Source organism: Homarus americanus, unplaced genomic scaffold (genome assembly GCF_018991925.1).
Source record: "Homarus americanus isolate GMGI-L3 unplaced genomic scaffold, GMGI_Hamer_2.0 scaffold21914, whole genome shotgun sequence".
NCBI classification, from domain to species: Eukaryota; Metazoa; Arthropoda; class Malacostraca; order Decapoda; family Nephropidae; genus Homarus; species Homarus americanus.
The window spans coordinates 238,852-258,093 of NW_024719665.1; the positions used below are offsets into that span (position 1 = coordinate 238,852).

Genomic DNA, 19,242 nt, shown 5'->3' on the forward strand with positions numbered 1-19,242 from the left:
ACCCTCCCTCCTCTCTCTCCCCATGTCCCCACCCTCCCTCCCTCTCTCTCTCCCCATGTCCTTCACCACCCTCCTCTCTCTCTCCCATGTCCCTCACCACTCCCTCCTCTCCCCATGTCCTCACCACCCCTCCTCTCTCCCGTGTCCCTCACCACTCTCTCCCCATGTCCCTCTCCCCATGTCCCTCACCACCCCCTCCTATCTCTCCCCATATCCCTCACCCCCCCCTCTCGCTCCATCCCCCCTCTTTCTCTCCTCTCTCTGTTCCCTTCCCCTCTCTTCTCTCTCCTCCCCATCTCACCTTCCTCCCTCCCAAACACTCCTCGTATTAGGACTGTGAGCCACACGACACCGCTACCTCAGCTACCGGTCACAGGGTGTTGGCGGGCCCTCTGGGGAGATCAGTGAGTGAAGCAGAACAACAAATGGTGCTGAGAAAATAAAACTACGATTCGCTACATCACTATCATACCGATATTAATCTACCCAGCAGTACCTCCACAGTACCACCCAAATATTAAAACTATAGGTGGTCCGAAACGAAACCCTGAGATTCGTAACAGGTGAAAGACGCCCCTTCACCATAACCACAGAGAACGGAGAGTAAGACCTATCAACCAGCAGCTGCACACCCTGGCCAGCAGAGTCTGGCAAAATATAGAACGATCAGAGCAAGGATTCTTACAAAAACTCCCACCAGACAACGACAAAAACCATACATGGTTCCCAAAAGGTCCCTAAACCTCAAGAAGTCCATTACCATCCCAGGTCTATACGGCCAGACAATAGACAACCTCCCTAGACCAGCATCCGCCAGTAGGGTCGACGGAATATGAAATATGATCCTCAAAACACCCATATATGGGATAGGGTAAGCTGTCTAGTGTCTGTGCCAACAGAGAGACCAGCCAACCAGAATCCAACTTTAAGAAAACCACCCACAATAACTAACAAATGACACAACCCTACTGTAGCACATGATTAGCTTAGCTGACCCGGAGCAAGGTGGTCAGGCCGCCTCCTAACTCTTCCAAAATTTCTTCAATTTCTGTATTATTAATTCCCTTCCCTCCTCCTCTAATCTTCTTTCATCCCTTCTTTCTCTCCCCCAAAAAAAAATTGTGGTGCTCCTCAGGGGACTCCGTGTGGACCCATCACTTTCCTGGCCATGATCACTAGTGCTGCGAGACTCCCACAGACGCCTCAAGTACGTGACGACCTTACCATCAACAAGCCGTGCCCACTAGCACCACCAACACCAACACGATACAGTCCACTCCAGCACACTCGTCAAATACAACTTATTTGCAGACGATAGTAATCTCTATGCCAGCAACTCAGACCTCCATTCCTTGATGAGAACTATGAACACTGAATTAACTAAAGTCAGGAGCCGGGTAATAAGTAATAAACTGACCTTAAACCTTGAGAAAACCCACTACACTATCTTTCACAGAAGGAAAAACTTACCCCCATACTTGGACCCCCTGTACCTTGATAATACAATCCTCAAACGTGATCAAAATGCTAAATTCCTTGGGGTTATTGTTGATGAGAAACTTAACTGGAAAAACCAACATACAAGCCATTCACATGCAGTAAAGTCAATAAACAGTGCGGTAACCTGTATCACACTCGACAGTCACTCACTCTTGCAGCAATGAAATAAATCTATTATGATCTTGTTTACCGACACTTGATACACTGTCACACACTATGGGGGGCCTCTTGCTCTACAAACATAGACTCCTGATTACTACACAGAAGATCACATTATTATATTACTTCGGCTAAAGTGCCTTGTAAACTTAGGATGCACGTTATACTTAACTAATGGATTGAAAATCCTTAAAGGCCCTGCGACAAGATCACGAGACAAGAGCACAAAGTAGCACACAGGTCATCTAGTACACACAAGTGTGGTCCGGGCGCAACCAGTGTCCGGGTCAGAGAGTGTGTGTCATGTGTCACACCACTAGAGTTACCTCGTGGTGCAATGTAATACGTGACTGTTGTAGACGAACATGCTGATAAACCAGCTAACCACGTCAATAACAATTAACAACACGCAATAGGCAGCTATTAAACAGGGAGGTATTACCGCCTGGAAGATATTGGAAGCATAATGTGTTGTCTAATGGTAGACCCTGCTGCCATATGTGACCAAGTCCCAGGTTGATGATCTGACTTTCTGCCTCATTTACACACAATTGCAGGGTCTCAATTGTTTCTCTTACTTGACAACATAACATACTTATATTGTTTCTCAATAGTGATTATTTTTTAAATTTTGTATTTATTATTATTATTATTTTTTATTATTATTATATTATATTTGTATTTAATATTTTTTTTAATTTTTGTAATAATTTTTATTAATTGTTATTAATAATAATTATTATTTAGATTGCCCCCGAGGGGGCTAGTTTATTGGGCACCCCCTTACATCCTGTGCAAGGTGAAGCGCAGAAGCGTTTACAGCGCCCATCTGGGAAGCATGAGGAGTTCGTGCTTGCCTTTATGACTCATGCATTAAGGGCGTAAAAGCCTGAAGGATCATGGGTTTTGTCAGCAAGTTACACAAAGTGACAGAATGATGAGTGTGTGGGGGTAAAACTCCCGGTACAATTCATCAGTTCATGGCAAAGCGCGGCAGGTCCCTGTCAGGGGAGTGGAGGATGCGGGTGGAGTGTGAAGTATATTTTCGCCCCCAGGCCCTGATGTGGGTCATTGACCTGTGCCCTGGAGGGCTAATGCAGTAAAAAAAAACTCAGTATTATTCTAAAGTCCGTGACATTTACTGTATTATTATTATTATTATTATTATTATTATTATTATTATTATTATTATTATTATTATTGCCACAGCCAAGTATGACTTTCTTCTATTTTATCCACCAGCGCTAATAAAACATTCAGTTATTAGGTAGAAAATAATTTTACTGATCAATATAACCAGATAAACTATCATGAGCAACAGTTTATTATATTACATGAAAAAACTACAGTATATTTCTTAACTGCAGCCCTCATCATCATGCTCTTAGTCTTACCAATATTTTCTTGTTTTAGTGCATAAATGTTCAGTCGTACAATCAATGTCTAAGATGTTTACTTCTAATATTATGACAAGAAGGAAATGTAATGTTCTTTGTTTGAGTTTCTGCACAAGGTTGGTTAAGACTAAATTGTTCCTGTTTGCAAACTGTTCTCCTGTTCTCTGTATCCACCAAAATGTTCACACAGTCATTAATGCAGTAAACTAAACTAAACTGGGTACGATTTGATAAAGATCCTATTACTGGTGACTTTCCTCGACCGCCAACAGCCCAGACGAGCAATGAGTGTTACACTTGTTAACTTTTTTATGCAGTAACCACTGTACAGTAGGTTGCTCACCTCTGTTGATATTTGCTCTAGAGTCAGTTCCTCTGTTTCAAGCCGGTTCTTCACCATTTTAGGCATGCCCTATCAGTTTCTCCACAGTCCGGCCAGTGAATGGGCGGATCTTGATGACTACCTGAACATGAAACGGGTTGTGGACAAGCTTCAGGTCGTCAATGAGGCTGCAGAGCGTGGTGTAAAACTTTGCCATGACTTTCTTAATGTTGCCAGGGATGAGGAGCGCTTTCAAGAAGTCCTTCAAGTAGTTGAAAATGACAGACTCCGCGTTCCTAATCAGCGCAAACGATCATCTGTTTCCGAACAGAAATCATGGTTTCTTGCTCTAGAGAAATAATACCTTGTGAATATATGATAAAACCCCTTAATGTACCATGAGAGAATAAGAATGATTAACTTTTTTGTGTTAGTGATAACAGCTTTTAATTAAGACAGACAAATGATTTGTGTTAATAACCCTTATGATGGTTGTGTAATCTCATATATAGGCGCTTATGCCGTATAAGCAAAATCGCTATTTTTCAAATTGCTGGAGCTCACTCAAATATGCATGACTCTTCAAAAAATTGCACGTGGGTATTTTTTATGTCAATATGCAACACCAAAATTTTGAACAGCATTTTAGGACAAAGTTGGGGCAACTGTCACACCCTAATGCATATGTTTGTATATATGTGTATGTATATATGTATATGTGTATATATGTGCATATATGTGTGTGTGTGTATATATGTATATATGTACTGTATAACAATAGTTAAACCAGTTGAATACGTGTATAACACGTGTGTAGAAACGTGGTCCAGTGTCAGCCATTTCAGAAAGAATTGGTCTCGATGCAAACTTGTTATCGTTCATTCTTGACAGAGTGGACTCTGGGTCAGTAATATTCGTACGAACACGCGGGAAAGACAGTGTTCAAAGTGTACAGACAATTAAGTAACGTTGTGTGAGTATTGATGGCCCTATTACAGGTTGAGAATACGAAGTAGAATACATTCAATGGAATATATCTATTTCAGTATTCAAGCAAGGACGTCGCTCGTGTGTGACATCACCGTGGGCGTGTTAGTGTGACATCGTCGCTAGTGTATGACATCACTGTGGTTGTGTTTGTGTGACATCACTCGTGCGTAGTGCACGTCACGAGTTTGAGGGACGTCGCTCGTGTGTCACCACTGTGGTCGTGATTGTATGACATCGCTTATATTACTTCAGTTGTATGGCATCGCTTATACGACTTCAGTTGTATGATATCGCTTACATGACTTCAGATTGTATGACATCACTTGTATAACTTCAGTTGCACGGCATCGCTTCACCAGTCATGGAAGGAAACAAGGCAGAGGAGACGAGCCTAGCCAGGTAGAAGACCTGGAGGCCCTGAACGACGGAGATGCTAACCGGTCACTCATACAGCCAGGGCGAAGTAGAGTAACTCTTTCACCCGAGAGAAGGATGAAACAACAGGCCGGTTAAATAGGGTAATCGGGGGTTATCAGCAGACGCTCACCCAATTGACGGCAATGATGCAGAATGTGAAAGATCATATGGAGCAACTTCAGACTCAAGGCGATACGGAGGACTTTGGTGAGATGCTGTTGTTACCAGGAGGAAAGCCCTTTCTGGAAACGAGTGAAGGGATGACAGCCGCAATTCCAAGATATACAGCGAGAACACCACATGGACATGGAAGGGAATGAGTCATAATTGAGACGGGACAGCGATGATGCAGAACGCCACCGAAGGTATGAATCGACTACAAAGTAAGGGCAGCGCAGAACTAAGTGATAGCAAAGCCAACCTCCAGAAGGAGGACCTCACAAGAATAACTCAGGAACTCATAGCCACTGAGACACCGGCCGAGGCAGCATCATACTTCACAGACGGCTCGGTGGACCAAAACATCATAGATTCGGAGCGGCCTTCTACGCCCATAGTCAGACCCTCCGATAGAAACTTTTAATGACTGCTCCACGTTACAAACAGAGTTAGTACAATCTCAAAGGCCCAAACAAACCACATTCACCACCTTCTCCGGGTCATCACATGATGCCCATTACCCAGATAGTTTAGGAAGTATCCTTCCCAGCAAGTGCGGACCCCAGTTCGGGGGGCGCGCCACTCCGAAACTGACCACGTCCAAGAGTGGGGGTTGGTGGTAAGCGTTCACTGATCGAGGGTCCGCTTCCACTTGCAAACCTGCAGTATTCTTTCATACCAGCAGGTAAGATAACCTCCATCCCCAATCCTAAATCCGGCCTGGCTGCTCCAAGAGCTCCACCCGGAACCACCAAACGGGCCGCCTACAGGAAAAGGCCCGTGTCAGACTACAGTCCGACAATCTCAACAACAACAGTGGATCGCGGAAAGGTGTTATCACTACCAGAGACACGACCTTCCTGAAACCGAAACTGACAAAGAAACGCTATATACTTCAAGAGGACTCCCGAGGCTCACCTTAACCAGGGGGAGCGCGGAAGTTCTTCCGAGCATCAAACTCGCTCACCGAAACCACTAACGTTGATGAAGGACCATAAGTGACGACTATGTGAATAACGTGCATAAATACAAAGGGAAGCAAGGGAAGCCTCCTGGGATTGAGTGGATGTTGGAATTCACTATGGATATGGTCGACAAGGCGGAGGAGGCCCCAAGGGACAAGGACCAGAAGAACCAAGCTGAATATATGCAGACTCATCTTCATGCCAATCCTCGTCGAGGAAGAAACTTGTGGGTCTGGTGACATCAAGAATGAAGACAACCAGAGAAACGGACGATGAACGCTGCTCGTTATGCCGCGGAGATCACCTCCAGATGTGTCGGACATTCCTCAGCATGTCCACAGGGAAGCGAACTTCTCTCGTAAGGGAAGAATGTCGCTACTTCGCCAGCCTGGGTCGTAATCACCGGATAACGGAGTGCAGCCAGAAGATGGTGTGTGGTATAAATGGCTGCTCTGGAGTACACTCGGGGCTTTTACACTTCACGGGAGTTCTGACGAGCCGCAAGCAGAGGGAAGGAAGAACCGGAACTCCTAGACAACAAGAAGCTTGCCGAACAGCGATTGGTGGGACTGAAAAATGCCTCCTAAAGAACCCAGGGCTCTCTTGGAGGTATAAAGAAGAGATGAGACGTCTAGTCGACGAGGGACATGCTGAGCGAGTCCCACATCAAGATCTCAGTGTTACATCCGGGAAGACCTGGTATCTCTCACACCACCCCGTGTTGAATCCCAACAAGCCAGAAAAGGTGAAAATAGTTTTGATTGTGCAGCCAATTGTGAGTTGATGTCATTGAACAGCCAGGTGATGCAAGGGCCAGACCTTAACAGCAAATTTGATGGCTCATGGCTGATATCGAGGCAATGCTCCAATAAGTGCGAGTAGTACCGAATATCGAGACGCCTTACGAGTCTTATGGTGGACGGACGACCAGCTGCCAGGGGCCCCGCCACTTACCAAATGACAGTACACCTCTTTGGAGGTATGTGTAGCCCTTCAGGTGCCGGGTATGCGCTACAACGAACATTCCAAGATTGCAGGGAAAGTCTCCATGGCGACATCAAGAATGCGAATGTAACTTCTACATTGACGATCTGCTTCTCTCAGTAGATTCGCCGGGGAAGGCAACGATAATTACCCATTGACTGAGACAACTGAGGAAGAAGGGCGGATTCAGACTTACGAAGGAGGTCTGTAATCACAGGGAAGTCCTCAAAGCAATTCCACAGACAGAGAAAGCCGTGGGAATAAAGGAAGTCATTTGAAAGACGACAGGCTCCCCACTGAACGAGGGCTGGGAATCTTGTGGGACCTGGAAAAGGACGAACTAGAGGTCCGGGTCCAGATCCCTAAGAAACCAGAGACGAAACGAAACCTTCTGAGTATGGTCAGCCCCATATATGACCCACTGGGACTCATCGCTCTGAGCGTCACAAGAGCCAAAATTATATATTCCAAGATGAGTGTAGACGAGGTATTGGGTGGGATGAACGAATCTCCTTCGTGTGTGGCAAAGCCAAGCTAGCCCCTCTGAAACAGCAGACCATACCTCGATTCGAGCTCTGCTCGACAGTACTGGCTGCCAAGGCAGACAAACAACTACGACGAGAACTTGAATTACAAATAGACAGAACAGTGTTCCGGACAGACAGTACGGCAGTCCTTCAGTACATACGAAACACCGAGAGACGCTTCCAGTCCTTCGTGGCCAATCGAGTGGCAACAATACACGAGGACTCCAAGGTAGAACAATGGCGCCACGTGACGTCGGCACTGAACCCGGCCGACGACGCTAGTCGTGGATTACATAGAGCAGAGCTCAACGAGGAGGGCGGGTGGATTCGGGGACCTGCTTTCCTCTTGTTGGAAGAAGACAGTTGGCCAAAGAGTCTATTGAGGATTCCAGACCTCACAGACGGAGACCCAGAGGTGAAGAAGGAAACCACGGTATTGATGACGAACGCTGACCAGGGGGAGGGTATCCTCGATAAGCTATGGCCCAGGTACTCATCGTGGCATCGACTTCTGAATAGCGTAGTGTAGATTAGAAGGTCTATAGAATGTCAGCTGGGGAAGTGAAAGAACAGACATCACCGAAAACGTCGACTCAAGGTCAGCGAATTAGAAGATGCGAGGTTAGTCGTCTCAAGATTGATACAAAGGAAGGGATTTCCCCACGAGATGAACGAAGACACTCCATCAGGACTGGTGACGTAAGCAGACTGGAACCTTACTTGGGTGCAGACAGTCTGATCAGAGTAACCGGCCGACTGAAGCGTGCTGCTCTCCATCCAGAGCAAAGAACCCCCATACTGTTACCCAGGGACAAAACCCACAGAACTTATCGTACAGGAGGTACATTCGACCAGGGCTGGCCACTCAGGACGCGAGTACACTCTAGCTGCGCTACGCGAGACGAGACGTATTGAATACCCAAGTGCCATAAGATGATCGACCGAGTACTATGTGCGTGTGTAATTTGTCGAAGAAGCAGTTAAAAGCCTACCCATGAACGCCAAGCAGACCTGCCAGAGGACCGGGTCATCCAGAAGATCGGCCATTTACCTGCACTGGAGTCGACTGTGTTTGGTCCTTTTATGGTTAAACAAGGCCGGGCCCGGGCGAAAGGATGGGGATGCTTGCATACATGTCTGGCCACCCGAGCTATACTCCTGGAAGTCCTCACCTCACTGAACACAGACTCATTCATCAATGCCATGACATGGTTTACATCCCGCGGAGGATCTCCCAAGCGTCAGATCCGCACGTTGAAGAAGGTTCTCCAGGGGGTGATGGGCACACAGGTACTTAATAACGAGCGACTCAACACCCTGTTCTGTGCCATGGAAGAGATAGTCAACGGGAGGCCCATCACCCCAGTATCCGACGACCCGAAAGACCTAGAAGCACTCACTCCGCTTCACCTACTGCGAATGCACGAGGAAATCCTGCCCATTGGAGGCGATCAGTTCATAGCAGAAGCGTACAGACAAAAATGGAAGCATGCCCAATTCATTGCAGACCAATTCGGGAAGAGGTGGGTTAAGTAATATCTCCCGACAATCCGGCCGTGACAACAACACTTCAGGGCGCACAGCAACTTCCGCACTGGGGTCATCGTCATCATATCTGGACATCCTCTCCCAAGGAGCCGATGGATGCTGGGAAGGGTAGTGGAGGCAGGTCCAGGTGATGACGACCTGGTGCGGCGTGCCAAAGTGAAGACGAAGGACTCAGTGTTAATACGTCTAGTGACAAAGCTCTGCCTATTGGAGGGAGTTGGAGAGTGAGACTCCCGGCCGACAATGGGTTTCGAGCAAGCTCAACAGGGGGAGTGTTACCGCCACAGTAGGATATGTTACCGCCATAATAGGATAAACTAGAAGAGAGAGAGAAAGAGTGTTGACAAACTCTGCTGGGGTGTTAAATGTGAAACAGATGGCCCTCCCTCCTCTCGGGCTGACTCACTCCCTGTGGGGGTTCAGAAGACAGTCTCTATCCGTCCAGTGACCAATCAAGTCAGGGAATTAAATAAGTCCTACAGTAGACCCGAAACACGTAAGTTTTATATGGTTTAACGCCCTACTCTACTCAAATATACTATATGTAGTCGCTAATAGTGATGAAACATACGATTGAATTAATCATCTCATATGTAACATATGTAATTTGTACTCTGCAGGTTTTGACCGAATAAAGAACAATCGAGTCCTACGTGTAAGAGTCTCATTAACCCACAGTCGCTCAATGGGCGGCAACAACCACAACAAAATTACTTCTGTAAGACGCATCGGGACATCATCACAAACACACTCCTAGCCATTCTAGTTCAACACCACATCTCACATGGCCCCCTGTCCACATATCCATCACACTACACCTCTCCATCAACCACATCCTCCTCCATATTACAATACCAACACGCAGACTGGGACGCTTTTCAATCCACTCTTTCTGAACAACATTACCCACTCAACCTCGAACACCAACCCACAGGAAAAATAGAGAAAACATGTTCACAACTTTTACCACAATCACCACCGCAGCACACACACACACACACACACACACACACACACTCTACAAGAATATAACGTCTGCTGCACTGCTACAGACGTTGATTTGAACAGAGTAAACATAACCTCACATCACCACACTAGGAACACATACCATCCACCGCCTCCGCCAAGACCACCAAGTGCACTGGGTAAGTCTCGTAGAAGCCGCCCAGAAGCACAGGACACACAACCCCCGAGTGTTCCGGCAGACGAATCAGAGGACCAGCTGAAGTAGCAAAAACATTAAAACAACACTTGGAACATATCTCCCACCCACACCCCACAACCCAACATAGACCCATCTTAAACCACATAAATAGCATCACTACACAAACACAAAGAATACACGACAGAACCACACCAGAGAACAATATACAGTAGACACCACCACACAAGAACACAGCCTCACTGTACCATTCACCCCCGACAAAAGTCAAACAAGCACTCGACACAGCTCAGAAGAAAACACCAGGCGACAGCAACACAGGACACCAAATCCTAAAACACTTATTCCCAGAAGCAGTTACAGCTATAACCTACCTCTACAACACACAACTTGCAACTGGTTACAGCCATCATGAACCCGAAACCAGACAAAAACCCGACACACACACAAAACTACAGCCCGATCAGCCTCCTAGATGTCTTAGGTATAACATTTGAAGGACCATACAACAGACGCCTCAGGTACCACCTTGAAGACGAAGAACTACTGTCCTACAAGCAGTACGGATTCAGGGCAGACCACTCAACCCAGGACGCACCTAACCTAGTGACAAACTCCTTTGCATGAACAAAGGAGCATACAAGACAGCACCCATCACCAAAGACGTACAGAAAGCGTTTGACACAGTGTGGCACGAAGGACTACAATACTAAATACACACTAATTTTAACCTCCCCAAAAGTCACAGAAGCTCCGGTGCAACTTCCTAACATACAGGAAAATAGGATTAAAATCAAACACGCACACTCGGACTACTTCCCATTGCACGCAGGAGTCCCACAAGGATCAGTCCTCTCCCCAACACTGCACATAGTGCTGGTGACAACCACAGAACAATCTTATCGCCATCAGGCAAGCTGTGTTAAGCAATGGCACCTTTTCTACTCCTTCCACAGAACCTTCTTCACCTGTCACTTGCTTTTTAGTTAGTAGTAGGTCTTTCCCTCCTGTTCCTGTCACTACCACACACACTCCTCAGCCTGTCACTATATTTAACTTGCCAACACAATCCATGGCCCTTCAGGCATTTACGCCCTTAAATGCACGAGTCAAGAAGGTAAATCATGAACTCCGCATGCTTTCCTGTTGGGTTCTGTAAACGCTTTCGCGCTTCGCCTTGCACATATAATTAGGGGTGAGGGGATGATTACAGAAATATTAAAGAAAGTGTGGAGGACTGTGGTCGCCAACCCTCACATATGAGGACGGTAATCTGATTGATTTATTGATTACACAGGATATAAGGGGGTGCCCAATAAACTAGCCCCCTCGCGGGGCAAATCAGAAATCTGACACAGCATGAGACCACCTTTCATGCCTTAATGTTTACCACCCGACCCTATTAGATACTTCAACACTGCCCAACGTGGTCCTCAGTTACCCTCCAGCGAGACAAGTAGACTGTTCCTCTTCCAAAGTCTCGATCGCAAATTCGAGGAACGGCAACACTGGTTTGTCCACGTCATCGCAGACAGGCGCTCCTCCATCGACGACTTACAGCGACAGATAACCATCCTCCACGACAATCCCCCAGCTCTTAACTCTTCTGTCTACCCAACAACAGCTCCTGTCTCAAACCTGGCCCCGTCTAAGGGCCTCCTACTGGGTCTGGGAACGGCGCCCGGCCATGTCCACCTCTAATGCGTCACCTCCCGGCCACACTGTACAGTACACCAGTTAAACACACCACCGTGGACAGTTCCCCTTCTGGACTTTAGGACCACAGCTCCCCCTCCCTCCTACTCCTTTTCCCCACACTGGTGGCCAACAGCGAGGACACGGACATTACTACGGACCTACTGGAGCTATATCAAGAAAGATAAGAAAGATATCCCCTTCCAACTACTTGACCTCACTCAAGGCGCTCAGCGTCGACGTCACGCCATTAAAATGTCCCTCAATATTGTCAAGGTCTACATGCCTCCCAGAGACAAACCTTATCAGAGACCCTCCATATTACCATAAACAGATGAACCTGTAGAATGAATCCTCCCTAAGTACACTTACCCTTCTGTAACTAAATGTAACCTACCAACACAGCCCGTGGCCCTTAAGGCGCGTACGTTCTTAAGTCGCCTGAGTCACAGAAGGCAAGCATGACCTCTGCACGCTTCCTTGTTGGTCTGGTATTATTAATTTAGTGCATCCTGGGTCCGGGCTCTCCTCACTGACATTTATAGTATATAATTATGCACGAGTGTTTACATATTTCCTGGCACGTGTGTGTGTGTGTGCTTCGTTTTAGGGATATTTACGTCATAGCCATCACTTCAATATACATTTTTTTTCTCGAATATATGTGAACATAACAATCATGCAGAATTGTAGATAAAACGTAAGGCAAATCAAATTAAATATCTTCATCACTGAGCTAACTAACCTAACCTAATTTAAGCAGAGTATGGTCATATTAAGACAAGAAAAGATGTCCGTATTACCATTTATACACCAATTTCCATTAAGTTATAACATAGCACAAGAGCATCTGCTGCCTTTTAAAGCTTAATATACAGCATAATCAACAAATTTTAAAGTACTTTACTGCAAAAACTAAAAAATATTACAAATTCCAAGTAGGGCGACACACACCAAGTGTTACAATAGTCACCAAAACGATCAAGACGACCATCACATCACATTACTCAACCTGGAGGAAGTCCGTAGGAGGGCTACCAGACTGGTGGCAGCACTCCGGCGCCTCAGGTACTGTACTGTGCCCAGTTGCCTAGCTTATGCTATAAACGGGCAAGGGGTGACTTAATAGAAGTTCATAAACACCTCAGAGGACACAACTCAGTCGAGTGATCATATTTGGAACTAGCGGATTCCTGCCCTGCTAGAGCTCACAGCTTGAGGTTGTAGAAGCCACAAGTTCAGAAAATTGTCTAGGCAAACTTTTTTGGAGTGAGGGTTGCGAACTGTTGAAAATAATCTACCATAGCGTGTTGTGACGGCACCGAGTGTGAGCTCATTCAAAACCAGACTTGACCAACACCGACGCAGGTACAGATACACTCTGCACTCAGTGCTTGCCTACATTTCCTAGTATTTGCCAATAGTGCGTAACCCGAGCGGCTAGGAGTGATGAAGAGACAAAGAGGGAGGTGATGTGGCCTTGAGTGTTTATTTGGCGTGGTAAACACACCAGACACCATGACTCAGCTGCTGTGGTCTTTCCTCGCGAGGATTATAATGTACATCTTTGCTCCTCATTGAACCTTACTGGATAAAACAAGAACGCATCTAACTGGTTCACTAACATAAGCTACGGCATAAAACTAATTTCCTATGGATTCAGAGGTTAAAATTTATCTTAAAAGTTAATTTAAACACACACACACACACACACACACTGGGATCAGCGTCAACAATTCTGCTCCCAACTATACCGCCCTTCAGGATTTATTGAACAGCCTCCAAAACTGGGCCACCAACAACCATGTCACCATCAACCATACCAAGACCATGGTTATGCACATCAACCTCTCCTCCGACATTGTCCCACCTCCTTCCATTACTCTAGGTCGAACACACTCAGGTTGTAGATTCCACAATCTCGGCGTCACCATAGACAACAAACTAAATTGGAAACCACACGTCAGTGAAGGTTGTCAAATCCTCCAGTTTCCGTCTCCACCTCCTCCGCCGACTCAGTCCCTCGGAGTTCCTGCACACGAGCTCCTCAGTGTTACACAACATTCATACTTCCCAAGCTCACCTATGCCTCCCCCACCTGGTCTTCCTCCCTAAATGCCACACAACGTAAACACCTAGAAAAAGTGCAAAAGAGGGCATGCAAGATTATTCTCTCCCCTTCCTACTCCACATATCAAGAAGCGCTCAACACACTGACCCTTTCGACTCTCACTGACCATCACCACGGCCTCATCTGCAAATTTGGTAAGAAGCTTCTACACCATCCCCGACACCGGCTCCTACTACCACCTGAGATCCCTTGTCCGAGAATTGCTGTTCGACACCACAACCGCATCCAGCCCATACGTGCACGAACTGATCGCTATAAGAACAGCCCAGTCCCAACCATTGTAAAAATTATCAATAACTTGTAATAAATCAGTGTATTCACTCCCAGTAAACACTGCTCCTTACACTGTCACTATGTTGAAATGAACTGTAGTTTGAGCTTTTCCCCATCTAGTTATTATATGTCTTATTTGTGTCACTTATGTTACTTGTATATTATTTGTAATTCGTAACCCATTCCCCAAATATGTAACTGTATATTTTCAGCCTTCTGGCTGCCAAGCTCTTTCAATAAACCGTTAATTATTATTATTATTATTATTATTATTACACACACACACCATCTGAGGGAACTACTACACCACGTGAGTTCCTCCTAACACCATCTAGGAGGGAGTTACTACACTACGAGTTTGCTGTTCAACACCTACATTAATCTGTATGTTCACTGTATGTTCCTTCACCTTTCTCTAATGAAGGCTTTTGTTAAACCACCAATGTATGTAATAAGTCATTTATGTCCAATGTATATTTTCAGCCTTCGGGCTGCAGAACTTTTTCAATAAACCGTTAATTATTATTATTATTATTATTATTATTATTATTATTACATTTTCGCCCCCCAGGCCCGATGTGGGTCCGTGACCTGTGCCCAGGTGGGCTGATCTCCCGTAAAAAACTACAGTATATTAATCAAGCGTATCTCTTTCAGTTAGAAACTATGTGTTTCTTATGTCACATTTGGGCGTTTTTTATGTTTTAGCTGAAGTCAAAGGGGGTGCATTTGGCATATTCTGTTACTAGGATTATTGATTGTTAGAAACTCTGTGAATTTGACCACGCAATAGTGTCTGACTGTCTGGCAACCATCAGTCAGCCTCGTGAGGTGTGCGTGTCCAGCACACACCTGTGTGTGCATTTGGATTTATCACAAACAAAGTTACTTTTTTCCTGCAGATACGTGTATTACTTGACGTTATTGTAAATACGTTATAATGTTACAAGTTCATGTGTCCTGAGGAATTAACCATTACTCTAGGAAGTTATCTTAGAAACCACTACACTAGGAAGTTACGTAAAGTGGGCTTAATGGAAGGTTTTCCAAGCCAGTAAGTCAAAATGCAACTTTGCGGACGGAAAAGTCAGTTGAGGTGTTGGGTGTAGAAACTGAGGGACGTTCAGGGCCGGATTCAAGAGTGGGCAAAGTGGGCAGCTGTCCAGGGGCCTCCACATGTGCGGTAGTAGCTATATCAGGGCTGGTCGACTTGAATGACTCCAGTCAAGTCTCACTTTTGTGTGTGTGTTGGGAATTTGTTCACTATCAATAAATATACAGTTAATTAAAAATTTCTCAATGTTCTAATTTACTCAATATAACTGCATATGGCTTCAAAATTCTCCAAAGAAGTGTTCAAATTTCAAAATTTTCCCGGGGGGCTTACAGCGCCCCCCGGAACTCCCAGATGTTTAGGCTCGCTTCACTCGCCACCCCACCCTCTTGGGTAGTTATAATGAGGGGGGCCTCCACAAAGAAGCTGCCCATGGGCCTCCACAGGTCTAAATCCGGCACTGGGGACGTTAATATTACAATGTTACTAATGCGTTTCAAACAGCTAAGATCTTAAAGCGCATACACTAATTTCCTATTGACAGTTTGTGTAGTCAGAAAAACACAAAGTGAACAATAACAACAATACTGACATTGACTGAGCGAGAAAAAAACCTTCCAGTTGCCAACTATAAATCACTACCGTAACTCACCAAAATAGACAAACTTCCCACCCCACCTTGATAAATCCAAGGAGACATAACTTTACACAGTGTCATCACAATTACACTGATTATTGGACTCTTATGAGAATCTATTGCGAAATTTCCACATACCTAGGTTGATTTAAATATATCGGCAATCTTTTGTTAACTTCGGTAGGGAGAGCCAGGGGTTAGTGTCAGGGTTGCCAGATGGCCGTTTCCACGGCCAAACTTCTCTAATTAGGCCGTAAAAAACTTCGCCTGGCCGTGAAAAAAGTTGGATGGTCACGGCCAAAGCATTTGGCCGTATTTTGGCCGAATTTTGTAAAACACGTATTAATTCCTCATCTAGTGGATTTTGAAGAGAAGTCTAGCAGATTTTCAAATTTCACAATGAAAATGCTGGCTCGGTGACCTCACCTTGTAGTGGACGTCTCCCCTACAACTGCGTATCCGCATTCCAATGCCACAGTATCCTAGCAACCAGCCACCTGCTACGTCTTCCCTAGCAACGGAGTCAAGAAACCGGCGAGTTCCCACGGATTTACTTCCGGCTGCTGTGGATATAAGCTCTGTCTCTCCATTGAGATTCAGTCTGGCCTCGGTTCCTGAACACGCAACACCTCCTCCAGCAAGCTCCTCGCTGTCCAGCTCTCATTCAACCTGGAGGCCAGCAACAGGCAACATCTCCTCTAACGAAGCTCCTGCACATCTACCTCCTTCAACACGCTACTCACCGAACATGTCTACTGAGCAGCTCCTCACCACACGGCATCTCCAGCACCAGACTGTCTTTCATACAACTTATATTATATAAGAAAACCACCACCTTAGAGTTTCCATCCATCCATCCTGAGTGCTAGACAACATAATATCACGACACCCTACAACCTCGCCTAATCAGTGACGTCACCTCTTCACATGTTTACGTGACCTACTGAGCTGACTGATCGTTCTAGTTACTACCTTAGTTGTTAGTTCTCATATTTGAGTTGTTCAGGCTGAACGTGTCCAGCATATGGGTTAAGCTTCAGAGCTTACAAAGCCATCTGAGTTACTTTCTGAAATTCCGAGTGCTAGTTTTCAAAATGTCCACTAGTAAATGGAAAGGGTCCTAGGACAGTGGTAGAAAATATAGCAAACCAGGGGACGATGACGAACTAGACGTTTTTGCTGACGCCAACTAGTGTTATCAAGTTCTCCACCATTATCATGCTCCACCACCATTTCAGATTAAGGTAAATCTTCACTGTAGATTATAGATATTATGTTTATGTAATTATTGGGCTCTCAATTCTAAGTGAAATTTTGGTTTTATTGCGACATTTTAAGTGGATATTGTAGGGGATACTTTTATTTTGTGTGGATTGCAAAAATAGCCTTGTGCTTCCCGTCCAAAAAGTTTTGGCCGAATTTTGGGCGATTTGGCCGTGAGGTGGCGTGAAGTTGACCGTGAAGCTTGTCGTACATCTGGCAACCCTGGTTAGTGTGTGTCTGCGTCTCGGTGAGGAGGGAGACAATTTGGCTGGCAAGGAGTTGGTTGGTTCCCTGTTAGTATGAGCTTACTGGTCAAGGTCAAGCAGTGAGTAAATAAGTTGAGGAATGAAAAAATGAGTTACGTTGGTGCTAGATGACCTGATTAACACAATAGATCACACGAAGAATAGCCCTCCAGCTTATAATTTTCACTTTAAGATTTACCATCCTATTGCTAACCTAAAGCTAATCTACCATATTGTAAACCTAACCTAACCTAACCTAACGCCAAACTAACCTCTCGCAAATGTAATATAACGCTAACCGAACATAATCTAACAGGAGGACGATAATAGCCTCAGTAGCTCAAGCCCCATTCAAAAATTAAATAACAAAACAAAACTATCAGAAAAGAGGATGTTCTTAAGAGGATAAATAAACTAAAGAAGACAAAATCCCCAGGGCCGGATGAAATTTTCCCTCGAGTCTTGAAAGAGTGTAGGGAACAGATTAGCGGACCCCTTGTAAATATATTTACAAAATCATTAGACACCGGAGTTGTGCCAGACTTGTGGAAACAGGCAAATGTAGTACCCATATTCAAAAAGGGAGACAGAGCATCAGCGTCAAATTACCGGCCGATCAGTGTGACGTCAGCAGTGGGGAAATTTCTTGAATCAATTATAGCAAATAGCATTCGATCGCATTTAGAGAAAAGTAAATTAATCTACGACTCGCAACATGGGTTTACAAAGGGAAAATCTTGTCTAACAAATCTGTTGACGTTTTTTAGGAAAGTCTTCGAGGTAGTAGATAATGACGAAAATTATGATGTTATTTACTTAGACTTTAGCAAAGCATTTGACAGAGTACCGCATCAGAGACTTCTGAGAAAAATTAAGGCTCATGATATCGAGGGAAAAGTTTTAAATTGGATAAAATCATGGCTCACCGATAGAACGCAGAGGGTCAGCGTAGATGGTGTTAAATCTGAGTGGGGCCGTGTAAATGTATACAGCCTTAACATCAACCTAGAGAAGTCGACTTGTGAAAGAGACCTTGGGGTACTTGTAAGCCTTGACCTACGTCCTAGAAAACAGTGCGTTAATGTTCGAAATAAGGCAAACAGAGTATTGGGTTTTATATCTAGAAGTGTAAGTAATAAGAGTGCAGAGGTCTTATTGCAACTATATCTTGCGCTAGTCAGGCCGCACCTCGATTATGCGGTTCAGTTCTGGTGCCCTTATTATAGAATGGATATAAATTCACTAGAGTCGGTGCAGCGAAGAATGACGAAAATGATTCCGGGACTTAGAAACCTTCCATATCAGGATAGGTTAAAGAAACTTAACTTGCATTCCCTAGAAAGACGAAGAGTGCGGGGAGATATGATAGAAGTATTTAAGTGGGTGAAAGGAATCAATAAAGGGGATATAGATAAAGTTCTTATAATATCCGAGCAGGATAGGACTCGGAGCAACGGATTTAAGTTGGATAAGTTTAGGTTAAGGAGGGCGATAGGAAGAAACTGGTTCACAAATAGGGTGGTGGATGAGTGGAACAAGCTTAGCAACTTTGTAGTAAGTGCGGGAACTCTGGAAAGTTTCAAAAGGAGGCTAGATAGATTCATGGATGATAGAGAGTGGTAGTAAGAACATAAGAAGTCTGCAATAGGCCGGTTGGCCTGTGCATGGCAGCTCCTTTCGAGAGTTACTACCACTCTCTATCATCCATGAATCTATCTAGCCTCCTTTTGAAACAGGAGCTGCCATGCACAGGCCAACCGGCCTATTGCAGACTCCTTATTTTCTTATGTCCTTATGTAAAACGGGAACGAAAT

At 45.1% G+C, this 19,242-nt stretch overlaps 1 protein-coding gene across 1 annotated transcript in view; it reads right to left on the reverse strand.

Moving 5' to 3' along the window:
* The window catches only part of LOC121860227, a 39,746-nt gene that overhangs the window by 16,380 nt on the left and 4,124 nt on the right, over positions 1 to 19,242 (reverse strand). The gene's annotated exons all lie outside the window — the stretch shown is intronic.